A 23,149-nucleotide genomic window follows, 5' to 3' on the forward strand; every position below is an offset into this window, starting at 1 on the left:
CTTTACTTTATCTAGAAGATCTTGGGTGACATTTTGTGTGTTTGCTTATTTGTTTTTGAAAAGACCAGTCAAAAAAGGTGAATTGGTTTGTACAAGTAAACATCACCTCAGTAACCATAGTCAAATATATTAAATTGAATAGTTTTGTGTAAAATCCTGAATAAAGTCTGTCTTATGTGTTACCATTCTTTTTGGCTTAGAGTTAAAAGAAAGTCTTCCTTTTTCCAGAATAAAATATCATTTTAGAAACTGTGAAGCAACAGGGCTTTAAGAATTCTGGACAAAAATATCTGTAATGGAATATCAACTGTGCTACAAAGGTAATACTTTATCAAGATCATGAAATACAAATTTATGATTTTGGAAATCTTATCTCAAAGAATTGTTGGGACAATAAACAAATGTATGAAGAGCACTAAAAAATGTTCAACAAGTGTCAGCTAAATTTTATGAAAAATAAAAAATGACTATGTTACTCTTTAAAAATGACAACTAATTACTGCTATTAGCTATATTTTGCCACATTTCTATTGCATTGTTTGAAGAGGAAGTGACACTTTTTATAGAACAAATGATTTTTCTAATTAAAAAAAGGATCTGGTGTGACATCACCAAGATGGTGACATAGTCATTCTTGAGATTGCTCTTCCTCACAAGAGGAGCAACTAATATCTGTTTGAGAACAAGACACTACTGAGAGAATCCTAGAACATGGGGGTGAGGCGGAAGGAGCCCCCTGCACCACAGACACAAACACTGGCTTCATTAGAAGGGTAAGAGAGGTGTCTACACGCTGATTGCATTGCCCCTTCCCGAGGCTGATGCAGCACCATGCCCAGAGGTTTCCCTTGAGCCTTCCGGTTCCTCCAGTGGGAAAAGAAAAGCTAGGGTGGGGGTCACTCCCTAGCATTGTGGGTTGCTTTGTGGAAGCCCTTACTCTGATGTTGTACCAAGGGGATTGTAGGGGTATTTTCAGAGCCCAGTCAATGAGAGTCTGACTGTGACAGAGAAGGAGGTGTGTGCTTGCAACAACTAGCATATGAAATTGGCAGACTGAGTTCACACTCGGAAGTGCCTAAGTAGAAATTCCAACCAGCAGTTTTGCTCATCTGTAGAACCAACCTGGGGGTGTACTCTGACCAAGGAACTCAGCAGGGTGCAGATCTGCCTGACTCAGGTCCTCAAAGGAAGAGTTTTGCTGGCCCTAGAGCCTGGTTTGCCCTTGCCCAGGCAAGGAAGGTTCTGAGTCACAGTCTCACCTGCTATGGAGAGTGCCTTCTAGCCCCATTTGACCAGAATGGCTGGTGACAACTTCTGGAAGCTGTATGGCCCAAGGGTCCTCAAGCTAAGAGACAGGCAGGCAGGCAGAGCTGATCACCCCCAGAACAAAGCCAGTACCTTGTATGGAGCCTTTCCATACAGGCAGGGGGATTAAGTCATAGCCAAGGCCGAGAGTAGCTCCTGGCCCTTCCCAACCAAAAAGCCTGCTGGAGAAACTGATGATAGCCTGGAGTGGCCCCTTGTCTTCCTGCCTAGGCAAGGGCCTGAGACATAGCCCCAGCCACTGTGGAGAGTGTCTTCTGGCCCCTTCTGACTAGAAGGGCTGGCAAAAACAACTGAAAGCTTATGGACCAGCAGAGCTTGAGCTGAGAGAAGGGCATACAGAGCTGATGGGTTACAGAGCAAAGCCTGTGGCCCTGTTTGGCCAGGGAACTTGGGATGCAGGTAGGCTTGCGTTGAGACAACAAGTTGAGACGACAAAACTTTAGTGGCTTTAGAGTTGCTTCTCCCACTGTGCCTGGGCAGGAATCAAATCTGTAGCCCCTCTCATCACTGAATACAGCCTTTAGCCTGCCTCTCCAACCAGAGAGCTCTACCAGAGCACATGAGAAGCTGCATAGCCCATTCAAGAGTTCTATGCACAGTGGCACTTGGAGAGAGAGCACAGATCATGATTTCCCCATCTGCAGAGAAAAATCAGAGGCCTCTCCTAACAAGGGAATATAGTGCACACTCAGGCCTGATTTGGGTCCCCAAACAATGAGCTGTAGAGGCTCCTGGGCCCTGGCCTGTTGTCCAGCCGGGGCGGGAAGTGAATATACAGTTCCATCAACTACTGAATTATAGTACCCAGTCCTAGCCATCTAGTAAACCTGACCAGAGAATTTAGACAACCACAGAGTCCCACCTGCCCAGTGACACTAACAGCAGACATACCTAGAAAGTCAAACTTAACTGACTGATGAAGAATTGTCTCTGCCAAAGCAAACCTGCAAAGTTGGAGAGGAGCTCCAGTACTCAAATGAGATGATACCAATGTAAGAAATCAAGCATCATGAAAAATCAGGTAAATATGACACCACCAAAGGAAACTAATAAAGCTCCAATAATTGACCCTAAAAAAAAATGGAGATCTATGAACTGTTGGACATAATAATACTCTTTAGGAAATTTAGTAAACTACAAGAAAACACAGACAACTAAACAAAATTAAGAAAACAATGCATGAATAAAACAAGTTTGGCAAGGAAAGAGCAAGCACCCTCCCCCTGTAAAACAAAAAACCAAGCAGAAATCCTAGGGTTAAAAAACACAACAAAACTGGAGAATTCAATAGAGAGTTTAAAAAGTAGACTCAACCATGCAGAAGGAAGACTCAGTGATTTGGAGCATAGAACACTGGAAATTACCTAGAAGAGCAAAAAGAAAAAAAAAAGCCTATATTAAGAAGCAAGAAAGATCCCAAATAAATAACCTAATTCTGTGTCTTAAGGAACTAGAAATAGAAGAACAAACTGAGCCCAAAGTTAGCAAAGAAAGGAAATAATAAAGATTTGAGCAAAAATAAATGACATAGAGAACATAAAAATGATAGAAAGAATTAACCAAACTAAGGGTTTGCTCTTTGAAAAGATAAATAAAATTAACAAATCCTTAGCTAAACTAACCAAGGAAAAAAGAGAAACAATCCAAATCAACATAATTTAAATGAAAAAGGAGATGTTACAACTGATAACACAGAAAGTCAAAGGATCATAAGAGGCTACTAGGAACAACTGTATGTCAACAAACTGGACAACCTAGAGAAAATGAAAAATTCCTAGAAACATATTATTTACTAAGACAAAATCAGGCAGAAATAGAAAGTTTGAATAGATCAATTACTAGTAAGATTGAATCAGTAATCAAAAATCTGCCAATGAAGAAAAGCTCAGGACCACATGGCTTCACTGGTGAATTTTACCAAAAAACTAAAGAAGCATTAAAAACAACGTTTCTCCCAAAAAACTGAAGAAGAGGGAGTGCTCCCACTTATTTTATGAGACCAGCATTATCCTAATACCAAAGCCAGAAAAAGATGGTATTAGAAAAGAAAAGTACAGGTCAATATCCTTGATGAACGTAGATGCAAAATTTATCAATAAAATACTAGCAAACTGAATTCAGCAGAATGTTAAAAGATCATTTACCATGTTCAAGTGGGATTTGTCCCTTGGATGCAATGATGTTTCAACATATGCAAATCAATCAGTGTCATATATCACATTAATAAAATGAAAGAATAGAATGCTCATCTCAATAGATGTAGAAAAAGCACTTGATAAAATTCAACATCAATTCATGATAAAAACTTAACAAACTAGGCATGGAAGGAATATATCTCAACATAATAAAGGCCATTCATGACAAGCCAGCAGCTAACATCATACTCAGTGGCAAATGGATGAAAACTTTCCCCTAAATCAGGAACAAGACAAGTGTACCCACTCTTACCATTCCTATTCAACATAGTAGTGGATGTCCTAGCTAGAGCAATCAGGCAAGAAAAAGAAATAAAAGGTATCAGAATTGGAAAAGAAGAAGTAAAATTGTCTCTATTTGCAAACAACATGATTTTATATAGAGAAAAACCCTAAAAACTCAATAAAAGACCCATTAGATCTAATTAATGAATTCAGTAAAGTTGCAGGATACAAAGTGAACATATAAAAATCAGTAGTGTTTCTCTGCACTAACAACAAAATTTCTGAGAAAGAAATAAAGAAATCAAGCCCATTTATATTAGCACCAAAATACTTTGGAATAAATTTAATTAAGGAGGTGAAAGATCTCTGTGCTGAAAACTCTAAGATATTGATGAATGAAATAAAAAAGGATACAAATAAATGGACAGGTGTCCTATGTTCATAGATTAGAAGAAGTAACATTGTTAAAATACCAATTCAATCAAAAGCCATCTATAAATTCAATGCAATCCCTATCAAAATTCCAATGGCATTTTTCCAGAAGTAGAAAAAACACTCCTAAAATATATATGTAACCACAAAAAACCCTATAAATAACCAAAGAAATCCTGAGAAAGAACAAAGCAGGAGGTATCATACTTCTTGATTTCAAGCTATACTACTATAAAGCTATAGTCCTCAAAACAGTATGGTACTGGCATAAAAACAAATAGGCCAATGGAAGAGAATTGAGAAACCAGAAATAAGCCCAAACATAATATGGCCAACTAATAATTGATAAGGGAGCCAAGAATACTCAATGGAGAATAGAAAGTCTCTTCATTAAATGGTGCTGAGATAAGTGGATATTCACATGTAAAAGAATGAAACTGGACCTATATTTTACACCATTCACAAAAACTAACTCAGAATGGATAAAAGACTTAACTGTAAGACGTGAAATAAGAAGAAACGTAGAAGAAGAAAGCTCCTTGACACGGGTTTGGTAATGAAGTTTTGGATATGACACTTAAAGCACAAACAATAAAATAAAAAACAAACAAGTGGGACTATATCAAACTAAAAAACTCTGCACAGCAAAGGAAACCATCAGGAAAGTAAAAAAGGAAACCTATAGAATTGGAAAAATATTTGCAAACCATACTATCTGTTAGGGGTTAATAGTCAAAATATATAAAGAACTCATACAATTCAATAGCACCCCCCAATAACCCAATTAAAAAATGAGTAAAGAACCTGATAGACATTTCTAGAAAGAAGATATATGAAAGGCCAACCGGTACATGAAGAGATGCTCAATGTCACCAGTCATTAGGGAGATGCAAGACAAAACCACAATGAATTATCACCTCCTGCATGTTAGAATGGCTATCACCAAAAAGACAGGAGATAAATGCTGGTGAGGATGTGGAGAAAAGGGAACCCTTATGTATTGCTGGTGGGATTGTAAACTGGTGCAGCCACTATGGAAAATAGTATGGAAGTTCCTCAAAAAATTAAAAATAGAACTACTATATAATCCAGGAATTCCACTACTGGGAATAAATTTGAAGGAAACAAAAATACTAACTCAAAAAAATATCTACATCCCACCACCCATGTTCATAGCAGCATTATTTACAATAGTTAAGACATGGAAACAACCTAAGTGTCCACTGATGAATGAATGGATAGAGAAGTTATTATATATATATATATATGTATAATCATATATATATATAATGGAATATTAGTCATAAAAATTGAGGAAATCCTACAATATGTGACAACATAAATGGACTTTAGAAGGCATTATGCTGGGGCGCCTGGGTGGCTCAGTTGGTTAAGCGTCCAACTCTTGGTTTCGGCTCGGGTCTTGATCTGATGGGTCATGAGATAGAGCCCCGCATCAGGCTCTATGCTCAGCAGGAGTCTGCTTGGATATTCTCTCCTCTGCCCCTTCCCCCACTCTCTCTCTCATTCTTTCTCAAATAAATAAATCTTAAAAAAAAAAGAAGGCATTATTCTAAGTGAAATAAGTTAGACAGAGAAAGACAAATACTGTATGTTGTCAATTATACATGAAATCTAAAAACCTCCAAACTCATAGAAAAATAGATCAGACTTATTGTTATTGGAGGCATGGATAGGTGGAGGGGGAACTGGAAGAAGGTGGCCAAAAGGTGCAAGCCTTCAGGTACAAGATAACTGGGGATGTAATATACAACAGGATGGTTATACCTAACATTGCTTGTATGATATATAGGAAAGTTAAGAGAGTAAATCCTAAGAGTTCTAATCAGAAGGAGAATTTTTTTTCCTTTTTTTTTTTTCTTATTGTATCTATTTGAGAAGATGGATATCAACTGAACCTATTGTGGTACTCATTTCAAAATATATGTAAATCAAACCATCATGCTGTACACCTTAAACTTAAATAGTGATAAATGACCATTATTTCTCAATAAAACTGGAAAGGATGATCAGTAATTTGCTTACTATTATGAGTATACATGTGTGATTGGTCTATGAATCTCACCCTATGCTTCTTGAGATTTGCTTGATGTGATTCAAAGCTTTAAGCTCCTACTTTTTCTTACTATTGTGATCATCTCTTTCCTGAAAACCAACACAGTCAGTAGTAAGGATGTTAAAAGCTTATATAGCAAGCAGGAGTATTATCCTAATAGCACGATAAGCAGTTAATCAGGAAAAGAAATGCCCTCTGCCAGAAAGCTATCTTTGATTATGTCTTATGTTAAGCTCTTTTGTTTTATGAGATTGATTAAATGGTTCTTTTCTATTGAATCATTGTAGAGAAAAGAGAGCTGTTTCATACTGAGGGTCATGAAGTACGTTATTGGTTATTTAGGCCAAAATAGCAAGGTTTTCAGTAATGAGTCTTTTTAAAAATTTTAATTAAAAATCTTTTTTAGTAATGAGTCTTATGTAGAATGTTTGAAAATGCATTCTTTGCTCACATTACATTCTCCCCAAGTTTTGTTAAGATGGAGAATTAAACATAGTATTAATGGCTCACAAGTAAAATGCACTGAACTAAGTGATGCAAAAAATGCATCAAGCATTTAATTAAAACAATGTTAAATACGTATGTACATCTGAAATAAAGAAAATGGACAAGGTCCTGCTTTTATACTGGCTTAGAGCTTTCAGGCCTTTCCTTTCATGATTAATCATACTCAGTTGCATAGTACACTTGTGCTCTGTCATTTCTTTGCAGTAGCTGCCATTGTGTGAAGATGGATATGCCTTTTTCCTCCCTCTTCTCCCAAAAGATGAATTCTCAATCTCAATTGCTCCTTATAGCATGTGCACTTATCTTTGCCTTTTGTGCACTGGCGGAGAACATGCTTCTCCATTTCTTTGTTTCTCAGAAATGTGAGACAAGGCCTTTTCCTGTATCATGTGGCTTCCCTATACAGTGTCAACCACACTGACACCTGCTTCCAGTAGCAAGCCAGTGACACCATGGACAAGTAGCTCCCTGACAAGGTGATGATCTCTCTTTCTCTCCTTTCCTCTCTCTCTCTTTCTCTCGTTCCCTCCTGCTCTCGATCCTTCCCTGTCTCCTTTCTCCCAAACCACTTTTATTTATTTATTTTTAAAAATTTTATTATGTTATGTTAGTCACCATACAATACATCATTAGTTTTTCATGTAGTGATCCACGATCCATTGTTCTCGTATAACACCCAGTGTTCCATGCAGTACATGCCCTCCTTAATACCCATCACTGGGCTAACCAATCCCCCCTCCCTCCTCCCCTCCAAAACCCTGTTTGTTTCTCAGGTCCATAGTCTCTCATGGTTCATCTCTCCCTCCAATTCCACCCCCCCCCATTTTTCCCTTCCTTCTCCTAATGTCCTCCATGTTATTCCTTATGTTCCACAAATAAGTGAAACCATATGATAATTGACTTTCGCTGCTTGACTTATTTCGCTTAGCATAATCTCCTCCAGTCCCATCCATGTTGATGTAAAAGTTGGGTATTCATCTTTTCTGATGGCTGAGTAATATTCCATTGTATATATGGACCACATCTTCTTTATCCATTCATCTGTTGAAGGGCATCTCGGCTCTCTCCAAAGTTTGGCTATTGTGGACATTGTGCTCTGAACATTGGGGTGCATATGGCCCTTCTTTTCACTACATCTGTGTGTTTGGGGTAAATACCCAGAAGTGCAACTGCTGGGTCATAGGGTAGCTCTATTTTTAAATTTTTGAGGAAGCTCCACAGTGTTTTCCAAAGTGGCTGTACCAACTTGCATTCCCACCAACAGTGTAAGAGGGTTCCCCTTTCTCCACAACCTCTCCAACATTTGTTCTTTCTTTCCCTGTCCATTTTGGCCATTCTAACTGGTGTAAGGTGGTATCTCAATGTGGTTTTGATTTGAATTTCCCTAATGGCTAATGATGATGAACATTTTTTCATGTGTCTGTTAGCCATTTGTATATCTTCTTCAGAGAAGTGTCTGTTCATCTCTTCTGCCCACTTTTTGACTTGATTATTTGTTTTTTGGGTGTTGAGTTTGAGAAGTTCTTCATAGATCTTGGATACCAGCCCTTTATCTGTAGTGTCATTTGCAAATATCTTCTCCCATTCTGTGGGTTGCCTCTTTGTTTTGTTGACTGTTTCCTTTGCTGTGCAGAAGCTTTTTATCTTGATGAAGTCCCAAAAGTTCATTTTTGCTTTTGTTTCACTAGCTTTTGGAGATGTATCTTGAAAGAAGTTGCTGTAGGCGAGGTCAGAGAGGTTACTGCCTATGTTCTCCTCTAGGATTTTGATGGATTCCCGTCTCACATTGAGGACTTTCATCCACTTTGAGTTTATCTTTGTGAGTGGTGTTAGAGAATGGTCGAGTTTCATTCTTCTGCATGTGGCTGTCCAATTTTCCCAGCACCATTTATTGAAGAGACTGTCTTTTTTCCAGTGCATGTTTTTTCCTGCTTTGTCAAAGATTATTTGACCATAGAGTTGAGGGTCCATATCTGGGCTCTCTATTCTGTTCCATTGGTCTGTATGTCTGTTTTTGTGCCAGTACCATGCTGTCTTGGTGATCACTGATTTGTAATATAGCTTGAAATTGGGCAACGTGATGCCCCCAGCTTTGTTTTTCTTTTTCAACATCTCCTTGGCGATTCGGGGTCTTTTCTGATTCCATACAAATTTTAGGATTGTTTGTTCCAGCACTTTGAAAAATGTCATTGGAATTTTGATCGGGATGGGGTTGAATGTATAGATTGCTCTGGGTAGCATAGACATTTTAACAATGTTTATTCTTCCAATCCATGAGCATGGAATATTTTTCCATCATTTTGTGTCTTCAATTTCTTCCATGAGTGTTCTGTAGTTCCTAGAGTATAGATCCTTTACCTCTTTGGTTAGCTTTATTCTGAGGTATCTTATGGTTTTTGGTGCTATTGTAAATGGAATCGTTTCTCTAATTTCTCTTTCTACAGTTGCGTTGTTAGTGTATAAGAAAGCAACTGATTTCTGCGCATTGATTTTGTATCCTGCCACATTACTGAATTGCTGTATGAGTTCTAGTAATTTGGGGGTGGAATCTTTTGGGTTTTCCACATAAAGTATCATGTCGTCTGCGAAAAGAGAGAGTTTGACTCCTTCTTTGCCAATTTGAATACCTTTTATTTCTTTTTTTGTCTGATTGCTGTTGCTAGGACTTCTAGTACTATGTTGAACAATAGTGGCGAGAGTGGGCATCCTTGACGTGTTCCTGATCTTAAGGGAAAGGCTCTTAGCTTTTCCCCATCGAGGACGATATTCGCTGTGGGTTTTTCATAGATGGATTTTATGAACTTGAGGAATGTTCCCTCTATCCCTATGCTCTGAAGAGTTTTAATCAGAAAAGGATATTGTATTTTGTCAAATGCTTTTTCTGCATCAATTGAGAGGACCATATGGTTCTTCTCCCTCCTCTTATTAATGTGTTCTATCACATTGATTGATCTGCGAATGTTGAACCACCCTTGCATCCCGGGGATAAATCCCACTTGGTCGTGGTGGATGATCCTTTTAATGTATTGTTGGGGCCTATTAGCTAGGATTTTGTTGAGGATTTTGGAATCCATATTCATCAGGGATATCGGTGGTAAATTCTCCTTTTTGATGGGGTCTTTGCCTGGTTTGGGGATTAAGGTAATGCTGGCCTCATAGAATGAGTTTGGAAGTTTTCCTTCTGTTTCTATTTTTTGAAACAGCTTCAGTAGAATAGGTATTATTTCTTCTTTGAATGTTTGGTAGAATTCCCCAGGGAATCCATCAGGCTTTGGACTCTTGTTTTTGGGGAGGTTTTTGATCACTGCTTCAATCTCGTTACTGGTTATTGGCCTATTCAGGTTGTCAATTTCTTCCTGTTTCAGTCTTGGCAGCTTATAGGTTTCCAGGAAGGCCTCCATTTCATCCAGATTCTTCAGTTTATTGGCATAGAGTTGTTGATAATAATTTCTAATAATTGTTTCTATTTCCTTGGTGTTAGTTGTGATCTCTCCCCTTTCATTCATAATTTTATTAATTTGGGTCCTTTCTCATTTCTTTTGGATAAGTCTGGCCAGTGGTTTATCGATCTTATTAATTCTTTCAAAGAACCAACTTCTAGTTTCGTTGATCTGATCTACTGTGTTTCTGGTTTCTAATTCATTGCTCTCTGCTCTAATTTTAATTATTTCTCTTCTAATGCGTGGCTTAGGCGTTGGTTGTTGCTTTTTCTCTAGGTCTTTAAGGTGTAGAGTTAGTTGGTGAATTCGGGATTTTTCTATTTGTTTGAGTGAGGCTTGGATGGCTATGTATTTCCCCCTTAGGACCGCCTTTGCAGTATCCCATAGGTTTTGGACCTATGTGTTTTCGTTCTCATCGATTTCCACGAATTGTTTAAGTTCTTCTTTGATTTCTTGGTTGACCCAAACATTCTTGAGCAGCGTGGTCTTTAGCTTCCAAGTGTTTGAATTTCTGCCCAATTTTTTCTTGTGATTGAGTTTCAGTTTTAGAGCATTGTGGTCTGAGAATATGCAGGGAAGAATCTCAATCTTGATATCGGTTGAGACCCGATTTGTGACCCAGTATATGGTCTATTCTGGAGAAAGTTCCATGTGCTTTACTCATGTGCTCGAGAAGAATGAGTATTCTGTTGTTTAGCGTGGAATGTTCTGTAAATATCTATGAGGTCCATCTGATCCAGTGTATCATTTAAAGCTCTTGTTTCCTTGTTGATTTTCTGCTTAGATGATCTGTCCATTGGTGAGAGTGGAGTATTGAGGTCTCCTACAATTAACGTATTGTTATGAATATGACTCTTTATTTTGGTTAACAGTTGGCTTATGTAGATGGTTGCTCCCATGTTGGGGGCATAAATATTTACAATTGTTAGACCTTCTTGTTGGATAGACCCTTTAAGAATGATATAGTGTCCTTCTGCATCTCTAATTAGACTTTAGTTTAAAATCTGATTTGTCTGATATAAGAATTGCTACCCCAGCTTTCTTTTGAGGTCCGCTGGCATGGAAGATGGATCTCCATCCCTTCACTTTCAGTCTGGATGTATCTTTAGGTTCAAAATGAGTCTCTTGTAGGCAGCATATGGATGGGTCCTGTCTTTTTATCCAATCTGCAACCCTGTGCCGTTTTATGGGAGCATTTAGACCATTCACGTTGAGAGTGATTATTGAAAGATATGAATTAATTGTCATCATGTTGCCTGTGAAGACGTTGTTTTTATAGATTGTCCCTGTAAATTTCTGTTGTAGGTCACTCTTGGGGTCTTTTTCCTTTTATAGAACCCCTTTAATATTTCTTGCAGGGCCGGCTTAGTGGTCACATATTCTTTCAACTTCTGCGGTCGCGGAAGCTCTGCATCTCTCCATCCATTCTAAATGAAAGCCTTGCCGGATAAAGTATTCTTGGCTGCATGTTCTTCTCATTTAGTACCCTGAATATGTCTTGCCAGGCTTTCTGGCTTGCCAGGTCTCTGTGGATAGGTCTGACGTTATTCTGATGTTCCTCCCTCTGTACGTAAGGAATCTCTTCCCCCTAACTGCCCTTAAGATGGTTTCCTTGGTTCTAAGATTTGCAAGTTTTACTATTACATGCTGGGGTGTTGGCCTGTTCTCCTTGATGCTGGGAGGGGTCCTCTCTGCCTCTAGGATGCGAATATTTGTTTCATTCCCCAGATTAAGGAAGTTCTCAGCTACAATTTGCTCAAATACATCTTCTAGTTCTCTCTCTCTCTCCACTCCCTCCGGGATTCCAATTATTCTGACATTGGAACGCCTCATGGTGTCACTTATTTCTTGATTCTATTTTCATGGATTCTGAGTTGTTTTTCCCTGGCCTCCTCTTTTCCCTTTTTTATCTATTATATTGTCTTCCAGGCCACTTATTCTCTCTTCTGTCTCAGTTACCCTAGCTGTTAGATTATCTAGATTGGATTGGATCTCATTGATAGCATTTTTAAGTTCTGCCCATTCAGTTTTCATTTCTGCCCTTAGAGACTCTATGTTGCCATTAATTGATTTCTCCATTCTAGCCATTGTCTTCACAATTGCTAGGCTGAATTCCATCTCCGACATCTTGGTTATATCTGCATTCATTTGTAAATCTGCAGCATAAGTCATCATCTCTGAGTCTTTTCTATTTTGGGGGCTCCTTCTCCTAGTCATTCTGTTGATGGGTGCTTGAGGGAATGTATAGAGTCCAAATTATTGACCAGAACCCAAGCAAGATGCACCTGTTTTCTTGGGACCTTAGGGTTGCTGGCCTCTTGTTTTCCCAGCCTGTCTTCTGGGGGAGGGGCCTGCCACACTGTTACTCAGGCAACCCTGTTTGGGTGGAGTTGCCCTGCTCCCCTGTGGTGGGGGATGGGCTCAGCGTTAATCAGTTTTGTGGGCTTTTGTTCTCTGGCGGCTTTCTCTGGCAGCTTTCTGTGTCTCTTCTACGAGTCAGAGCAGAAGAGACCATTTCCAACCCTCTGCCTCAGAGCAGAGAGATCGCAGTCTGTTCTTCAGTGAGCTCTCCAGGCCACACTGTCTCCTTTTCTGTTTGTGCAACTATAAACTGCAGCATCCTGAGTTGTGCGCCCCTCCGCATTGCTCTCAGTCTTGCCTCCAGGTCGGGAACATCCCTGCCCTTTGTGCTTCTAAAACCTCCAGCCGCCCCCAGATCGTATGCATGACCCTGCTGCTCCGGGTTTCCGCCCTGGGGGCTGCCCTAAAGTCCTTTCCCTGCTGGTACCAGTCTGCGAGTCTGTGCCCCGTCCCCAGCGTGCGAGGCTGTCACTCACCGGCGGTGTAGAATCCCCACGTCCAGGCACCCTCCCGCTGCTGTTTATCCTCCGCTACCTGCCCGCGGAATCAGGGCTCCCCACTTTGTACCTCAAAACCAACCACCTGCGATATTCTGTTTGTAGAGATCCAGGTCTTCTTACATCTCAGGCTGGTTTCGTGGGTGCTCAGAGTGGTCTGGTAGATATCCAGCTCAATTCCAGGGACCAGTTCAAATAGGGTCCCCTAGTCCTCCGCCATCTTTCCTCCAAAACCACTTTTAAAAGACTAATTTGAATCAAGCTTTCAATCAAGACCATTCTATTAATTTAGTTTCAAATAGAAAGAACAAGTGCATTATGTTCAAGGGACTAGGTTTATTTAGGTTCTCTACTGGCTTAAAGAAGCAATCTTTCTGTATCTGGGCATTTAAGCAGTGTTCCACAATTCGTAGTATATATACATTTACACACATATATACACACATATATATTCTTTTCACTTTTTGGTATATCTATCATCCTTGCACTCTCACTATGGCTCTGTATTTTCACAATTATCCAATGAGAACAATATGCTACTTCTAATAACTTGGGATTTAAAAAAAGTACTAAAACAGAGTATTAAAATTTTACTCTTAGTGAAGATTCTGTACATATATTTCTAATTGACATGGACAGTTAAGGACTCATCAATGGGGGCACCTGGGTGGCTCAGTTGGTTAAGCGACTGCCTTCGGCTCAGGTCATGATCCTGGAGTCCCGGGATCGAGTCCCACATTGGGCTCCCTGCTCGGCAGGGAGTCTGCTTCTCCCTCTGACCCTCCCCCCTCTCATGTGCTCTCTCTCTCTCTCAAATAAATAAATAAATAAAATCTTTAAAAAAAAAAAAAGGACTCATCAATGTACACTTAAAACCAGGCACAGGTAAACAAAGTTCTGATAGGAGAAAAGTCGAGAGTTGAAATATGTCTATGTTGTACACATTTCATGTTCTCCATTGCCTTTTATATACAATTTAAACTCATTAGTCTGGCCCCTGACTCCTTGCCCACCTCAAGGTGCCACCTCTTACCATTCTCTTGCAGGTATCCTATATTCTGGCCATACTGATTTCTGTGGAATTCCTTAAGCTTTCTAGATTATCTTTCCATATTTTTGTACATGCAACTCTTTCTTCAGGTAACTTTTTTATTAGTAAATATTCAGGTCAGTGGGCTCTTCCTTTAGGAAGATATTCTCCATTCCAGTTATCAGGCTAGGATAGGTAGCTCCTATCACTCATATTTTATATATATTTCTTTCATTGCCTTTTTATTCACTTGTTCATTCCTTCAACAAATACATACTGTGTGACTAATAGATGCCATTTATATAATTGCCTGCTAAGATGCCTCTCACCTTTTCTCTTAATAGAACTGTGTTTGCCTGTGTCTGTGACCTCTTAGAGTAAGAGATATATAATTGATTCTTGTTATTCCTGACACTTATGTTGTATAAAGTTGCTGTGGACACTAAATTAGCAAATACTGAACTATTGCTCCTAAGAAAAATACAGGGTTGGGTTCCTTCAATCCTCTGGTCATAATACTTTAATCAACCAAAACACCATTTGCATTATATAGATTATATTATATGTATTACTATATAATATGTAATATAATACATAATAAATATAATATTTATTATACTGTATAGACTCTTAGGCTTTATAGTAAATATAATATTGTATGATATATATAATATTGTAGTCAATGTCCTTGTAAAACAACCCAGTCTCATCAGTGTTGAAAACCTGCTCTTCCACATAACCTATCCTTTTTCTATATAACACTTAGTGGGTATTTTAAAAATTGTTCTGAGCCGAAGGCAGACATTTAACGACTGAGCCACCCAGGCGCCCAAGAAGATTTTTGAACTGAAATGTAACAAAGAAAATGATCCTTCTATGGGTAGAGCTGTGGAAGGCCTATTGCAGGTACAAGGAACAGTGAGTGGGAAGGTTCTGAGGTTGCCATGAACCTACCTTGTTTTAGGAACTTCCCAATAGCCATAGTGAGTGAGGGGAGTTGACACAAAATGCTACTGGAAATTTGACCATTGGTAGATCATACAGGGCCTTGCAGGACAGAGTAAGAGGTTTGTAGTTGATTCTAAGTATATTTGAAAACCATTAAAGAGTGTTAAAAAGGAGAGGGATCATTATCTGAACTGTAGTCTAAAGAGATTATTTAGGTGGCTGGTTGGAAAATTCATGGTAGGGTGCAAGTGAGGAGTCAAGGAGACTAGTTAGGAGCTGTTGAAGTAGTTGAGGCAGAAGATCGTGACCTTGACTTGATTCACGGCAGTAAAGGTGAAGAGTGTGTGAACTCAGTATATTATGAATATTGAATAAAATGGACTTCCTGCTGGACTGGAGTGGGGATGAGAGAAAAAGAGGGCATAGAGGATTATTCTTAGGTTTCTGGCTTGGTTAGCTGGGAAGACAGTGCTGCTATCCACTGAAGAGGGAAGGCTGCATGTCTGCCTTTGACAAATCCAATGCAAGTTGGGAGCTGGCTTATACAAGGAAGGTGATCAAAATGGGTGTTACAAGCTGATAGGTGGCTTTTGAAGTTATAGGAATAGATGAGGTCATCTTCAGGAAGAAAGTAGGGCATAATGAGAAGAGGACCTAAGAGTAGTTGGGAAGTACTTCAATGTTTAATAGAGAAGGGCCTCACATAGTCTTGGAAAGATTAAATAGAGAAATAACAAGCAGCATGATATAAGGAAAAGAGTGTTTCTGATTCAACTAAACTGCTTGGGGGTCTGAAATTGGGCTCTAGCCTCATCCCTACCCTGACCTAGTGAGAAGCAATGTGTTCTAGTAGGAGAATCATCTATTTTGGAGTCATGTAAATCTGGGCTTGGATCCCCAGGCTGGAATTTACCAGCCAAGGGCAAGTTTCCCAAGCTTTCCTAATCTCTTAAATTCCAGGTTTTAGTTGTAGGATTGTTAGAAGAGGTAGATGCAATAAAGATAAGTCTCTTACTATGGTGTTTAGCACATAATATGCCCTAATTTTAAATTGTAGGTGCATACTAATAGTGTCACAGTGGGTTGAAAAACAAATGATAAAATATTCATTTAAAACATGTTCTTACTAAGATGTTCCATCTCAAGCTTATGCACATTGATATTATGAGGATGCGGTGAAGCAAGAAATTTAATCCCTGCATTAATTTCATTGGTTTGGATTAGCTCTTAATAAAAATTATAGCTTATATTTATTGAGTGCTTTCCATCTGCCCAACACTGTGCTGAGCAGTTTAAATATATTAAACTCATTTAAGCCAAGCAGCAGCCCTATGGGGTGTGTAATGTTATCATTCCCATTTTACGGGAGAAAAAATGTAACCAGGAAATTAAGTAATTAGGTCCCAAATCACCCACCTAGGTGTGTGTGATTCTGTGCTTAGACATTACCTTTTACTTTTTAGAGGAGCTCTGACATTTCTTTGAAAACATCTCCCTGTCCTGTTAATATTTTTTTCCAAATCAACATTTAGACTTGGAAAAGTGCAATAAAGTGTTTTTAAAAGCAAGAACACCAAGCAGCGATATAGCAACTTTTTTGTATGAAAATGATTAGATGGACCCAGTAGTAAGTGCAAGAAGATTATTTAAGGAGAAAAAGACACATTCAGTTAATTGCAACTGAGAAATGTGGGAGAGGAGGCCTGAGACACTTCAAATATGACTCGAGAAGTTACTGATATGGGGCTTCAAGAAATAATAACACAAAATGGCCTTACTTCATGCCCCCAGTGCAGCCTGTTCACAAGGCTTCAGGTGAGGTGACAGCTTATTGCAAACGTTGGCTGGCACAACGGTTTTTTTCCTCTCCTTAAAACTTCGGCTGCAGTAATTGACAACTCGCTATGGGGAGGAAGAAACTTCTACAAAAAGAAAATGGCTTGAATATGCTATTAGAGAATCCGTTTTTTTAGTAGCTCTAATTTCATTTAAATCTCATAAACTACAAACATAATCTAATTACTGGTGGTAGGAAAGTATTCATTTCTTGCATGTAACACCAGTAAGATCTATGGTTGGTGACTTGTGGGTCTTTAGTGTGAACTCCAGGTTCATCTTTCTTGCGACTTGTAGACATTTTCAGTCTTATCTCCTATCTGTAGGTGGCAGTAAGTTATTACTATTTTTGTTACTCTGCCCAGTGGGAGGAAGATTAAATTCAGTTTAGAGAAACGGAATATAAAGAGAATATTGTTCTACCTATGGGCCAATATAAAGAACAATAACTCAGTTTTTCTTTTCAATAGAAGTTTGATTCCCTCCCCCTTTTTAATTTGAGGTAAAATTGAAATTCTTGTGTATTCTTGGTGGACTCTCCTCTAGCTAGGATGAACTTATGTTCACATCAGGCTAAACAAACCTAGAACAAGAAAGTAAAGGGTTTTGTATAAATCAGCAGCTCAAGAAACCCACTGTTTCTTAAAGTGCTGTGTCTAAGCAAGATTAGTTCAGATCTTACAGCCTGCTGTTATATTTATATTAAGCAATGGCATTTTGCTTTCAAGTATATGCTTACAGAACATCAAATAATTATTCTTCCAGTTCCACAATAAAAAAGATTTCTTTCTAAATGACTCATTGATTTCTATCCTCAGTGTTAAAAAGAAACAAAAAACAACCACACACACAAAAGGCAAAGGGATTGTTGAACTGCAGTTCTTTTCTGCATTGTCTTCTGCCCTGTGGTTGTTCATATGCAAAGCATGCTTCCTTACAGATGGAATCCACCAGTACTTGCCATTAAGGGAAACACAGCAGGACCCAGAGAGGATTTGTTGAAGCTGAAAACCAACTTTATAATTTAGCTCTGAGTCTTGAAGAAGCATAAGTCACGCTATACATCAGAACACCGGATCCACAAGTATAAGACAAATAGAGTGACACATGGACTTCCCCCTCATACTTCTCCTCTTGTTAGAACAATGAAAACAACCACCAGCTCCTTTATTGCTTGTGATTTAGCAGTTAGCCAAGTAAAGTGACAATTTCAGGCTACAGTGGACAGAGCCACAGAAAAAAGAAAACAGCCAATAAGGTGAGGCAATTGCTGTCATATTATGCCAACAGAGACTGCCAGGTTTCTAAAATAAAAACAATCTTTCCACCATGGTGAATACACTGCGCTTTTGCTTAGCTTAGCTTCACGGACCTTCCTAATGGAGAAAGGCAGTTTATACTTCTTTTTTTTTTATTATTTAAAAATTTTTTTTATTATGTTATGTTAATCACCATACATTACATCATCAGTTTTTGATGTAGTGTTCCATGATTCATTGTTTGCCAGAAATTAAGTTGGCTTTTTTTTTTTTTTTTTTTGGAATGGCTTCGGGGTATATAGTTAACTTCACCTTGCCTCTGACAGCAGAATGCTTTTGGTCTAAGAGCCTTTCTACTCATGTATTTACAATGTAGAGAGTAGGATTCTTACTTCGTATATGATAGCCTACTATCGATAAGCTAATTCCGTGGTTTTCCACTCTTTGTTGTAGCAGCTGATGGCAGAAAAGACAGTGTGATGCCTATGTGTTAAAATGTAGGATTTTCTGCCCCAGTTTTCCCAGTCTAATAGGTAACATTTATGCACTGTTATGATTCTTATGTTTAAGTAGTTGTTTTCAATTTTAACAGAATGGTTTAAAAATTCAAAATGCATTTTATATTTGATGAGCAAGAAAGGCCTAACCCTTTAATGAGTACTCAGGTACCAAACTGTCCTCCTTTTGTAAGAGTCAACTGGTAACTTAACGGGTCTGCAGGGCAATGTATCCCAACTCGTTCATAAGTAAGGACCTCTATTCATTCCAACTCTAACTACTGCATAAATCATTTTCTTGAGGTGAAAATGGTGGCTGTGTAGGTTGCACTGATTGACCTGACTTCAATAAAAAAAAAATGGATAGCTTCATGGTTTAGCTTTTGGACCTGCCTTGGTGTTTGTAAGGTCTGAGGGAATAGCTGGAATTTTCCCCTCATAACCAGTAGCTAGAAAGGAGTAGGTTACACCCAGAAGACAGAGCCTATAACAGAAAATATCATGTGTACCATGTGAACAGGATCATGGGGATTTAGCAAAACATTATGAAAAGGACACGTGATGTAGAATTCAAGCAGACCAGGGCTAAAACCCCAGCTAAGTCACTTAGGCCACTTATTCTGTGAACTTGAACAAGCTGTTTAAGCTCTCTGAACTTCAGTTTTCTTATTTTGTGAAACACGGTCTGTAATGCCTACTCTAAAAATGTACATCAACTAAGGAGAGATAAAATGTTCAGCACCATTCACAAAACACAGTAAAGCACTTAAAAGAGGTAGTTGCCCCAAACAACAGCAATAGCGGTAAGAGTCATTTCAGCAGAACATTCCACAATATGCAGTAGAGGGTGATGGTATGTAGAGCAGAGGCTAAGAAGACAGCCTGAGGTTTAAACTTACCTCCACCACTGGTGTGACCTTGGGTAGATTGTTTAACTTCTTTGTGCCTGAATTTTGCCATTTACACAGTGGAGATAACCAGAGCACGAACCTTTTGGCATTACTTCGAGGACTGACTGAAGCGATGCATGCGGAATAATTAGGACAGTGTAAGAAATGAATGATATCAGCTATTTTTCTTGTTATCTACCCCTTCCAGGAGGTTAACAGAAGAGTACAGAGGTAATCCATGTGGTGCTAAAGGACAACAGGATGTGTTTTAAAAGCTCTAGACACATACTAGGATTTTCCTGGAAGAGAGAGAGAGAGGGGCAGTGACCTAATGACATTGGCAATGTTCTCCAATGATCACAGGAATTTAACCTTGTTCTGAATAGTTGCCTCAAAAACATGAATGTGAGTCTGACACAAGTGAGTATTAAGCAGGACTGGGAATTTTTTTGGACTTTTGATCAACTCAGCATGTTTTGGTAGGTTCTGAACTTCACCATTTAAATAAATCTGTGAATATTTTGGAAACATGGGAAGTCTATAATTAATCCCCATGGGCTGTATAGAAACTGCTTGTTTAAACCAAAAGGAGCCTTTATATTCTCTTTTTCAATATCCTGCACCTATATAATAAAATGTTCTTGCATTTGGATGATTCTTTGCAGTTTAAAGCATTTCCACACACGTAGTTTTATTTCAGCCCCTTACAGTTCTGGGGAGTTGGCCCAGTGGACATTAATATTTTCTCCATCTTATGGGCAAGAAACTGAGGATTCGGGAGGAGAAGGGACCTACCCCAAATCACATAGTTTTAAGCAACAGAGTAAGTTAAAAAATTACTCAGCAGTGTTTGATAAGGTTGACTTTGCAGCTTAGTTTTAGGATTATATATATATAAGAGTGTACTGTCATAAGTGACATAGAATTACTGTCACATTATGACTTTAAAATTCTTCTTTCACTAATTATAATACAAGGAGACCTTTCTAACATGGAGATGTGTTTGCCTTCTATACTTATCTTCTACATTTATATCTGCTCTTTGAGACTATTTCAGTTTGACATTTCTCTGCTTTTCTAGGAATATTCTCTGAAAAAGACTCAGAAATATCTGAAAAATACTATGGATGCAAAGTTTAGAGATGAGCTTTAGTTTAACATAAAGATGTGGTAGCTCACACTACATTCAAGGACACATAAAATTCTTTATTTTTATAGTCTTGCTTATGGATTATTTGCTTACATCCGAGAAGCAACAAAAGAATCACAGCTGGATTTGCAGATGCTTCTAATAGGGGAAAAATGCAGAGGTATGTGTGGAAGCATTCTTTTTTCTTATTCTAAAAAATTAACTAAAAAATAAGAGCAGCTATGGAATTGAGATTGGAGAAGGAAAAGCAAGTGTGGGAAGATGGATAACCTTTGATGTCAAGTTGATTTCTCATACATATGTGTTCCAATTTTAGTTTGAATATTAGCTATGAGATCTGCAGTCCCCTGTTCTACAAGGCTAGAAAGGTGAAGGCAGAATATTTCAGAGGTTTCTCAAACCTCTAATAAAAATCTCTCCTGCCAGATGACCCCTGATAAACTTCAGTCTTCCTTTCAGTAAAAAGCTCCCCAAGACAGGCTCAGAAAGGATGATGTTCACCACGATTAAGTCTCCAGTCAGCCATGTTAGGCAGGTGAGAAATTTCATTGGATTTTTTCCTTACTTGGCAGTTTTAGATGTAATGCAAATCAAACAGGAGAACTTGGTAGGAATATGTGAGAACTAGGTCTATACCACGTTAAATGTGCTTTTGGTTGTATAAAAGTAATATGTAATATCTACCTAATGATGCAATATACCAAAATTGAGCTTAATGTGAGTGTATACAGTATGAAGTTCATATATTCCACTTCTACTTCTGTTTATGTTGTACTTATGCTTGTGGTTTCATAGTGACATATTTTTTAGTAGTACATCAATATGTACAGTTCTTAATATCAGCACTTATACATTATGTTGTGGTATCCTCATTCACCTTCAACTTCTTGAGCATAGGGTTTATGACTTATTTACTGCACTATTTTATGCCTCGCAAAATGACTAGCATATAGTAGGTCCTCTCTGTATATGCTTGTTGAACTGAACTGAAGAGGAATGTTTCCTTGTTTAAGAACAATTTCATAATATAAAATCCATGAAAACCTTAGAAAAACAAATTTAAGATATTTCTGACCTGGCTTTTATGAGTTTGGGTTTTAGAGGCAAGCATGAGGATTTTTTTTGGTTTATTTCATTTCTAGTGTATAAGTTCTGGGCAAAAAGAATATCCTTACGGGTTTCTGTGTTAACTAATACAGAGTGATAAATACTCTGCATATTCCCTGTAATTTTATGGGATCCTTAAATAATCTCATGCAGAGTTACTGGGATTTATTTTGTTCTTTGAGCATATATCATTTTGATAAAAATAAAACAAAGATGTGAGGATCAATGATAAACGGAAAACTTTGTCTTTCACACCTTTTTTGGTTTAGTATCTTTGCAGTGATCATCCCAAGTATGTGAAGCTTGGACACCAAGCAGTGTGTCTTTGAAAGCCCTTACTTTTCAGCCCCACAGTGCCAGCTACATAATTTGTGGGGCCCAGGTCAAGAGGAAGATGCAGAGTCCCTACTTCAAAGAGCAGAAAAAAGCTTCTTACTTTCTGTAGCAGTCTCTCTCAAGCTGTTACTGTGTTCTTTACTTGCCAGTTAATGCTGCACTTCCTCAGGCATGAGGCTACTCACAGGGTGAATGCAGACCTATGCAGGCCTCCAGGATCCTGCCCTGTGTTTAGCACATGGGTGTGCCATGTACAGATCCTGACTCTTCCTGTGCCCATGCCCAGGCCCCTGTCAGGGGTGGATGTGGCAGTGGTCACTGGGTGGGGATGGGGAAGCAGGTGACTGAGAACTTTTCCTGGAGATATGGGAGGGTGGTGGTACTACAGGACTCCAAGGCCCTGGCATAAGCTCCATTGTCTCATCTCACTTCACTAACAAGAGCCAAAATCAAAGATAATCTATTAAGAATTTCGATACGGTGGCACCAGAGCATTAAACATCTGGTGAAGGCCCTTTTATGAGCAGGAGTCCCTGTACAACTGCAAGGCTTCACACCCAAGGAGCTGGCTGTCGTCCCCAGGACAGGTGGTTTATGGGATGATGGAGAACATTGCTGCTGGAGAAGAAGTGATATGTCTTGTCCCAATCCTGAGGCAAGAGGGTTGACATTGCCTTTCTTATTCTCCATTGTGACTGTGTCCTCACTTGGTCTTCCCTTTAATCTACTTTCTTTTATAGAAAAATAATGAAGGATAGGAAAGTGGACAAGCAATTTTAATAAAGTATAATTTATACCAGTGAAATTATGCATGCAAATATAATCTGAATGCATGTCAAGGGTTTATTTAACTTGGTAATTAATGAGAGAATCAGTAAGATGTCAAAATAATTTAGAGAATATTTGAGAAGCAATATTAAGATTGCTCAATTAGATATAAAACTAATCAATGTCCAATAGGGCAATAAACTGCAACATTTAGGGTACTTTTCCATGAGAATTCTAGAAATTATTCTCATCTCTATCTGACAAAAAT

Source organism: Mirounga leonina, unplaced genomic scaffold (genome assembly GCF_011800145.1).
Source record: "Mirounga leonina isolate KUSES-001 unplaced genomic scaffold, KU_Mleo_1.0 Mir_53, whole genome shotgun sequence".
Lineage (NCBI taxonomy): Eukaryota > Metazoa > Chordata > Mammalia > Carnivora > Phocidae > Mirounga > Mirounga leonina.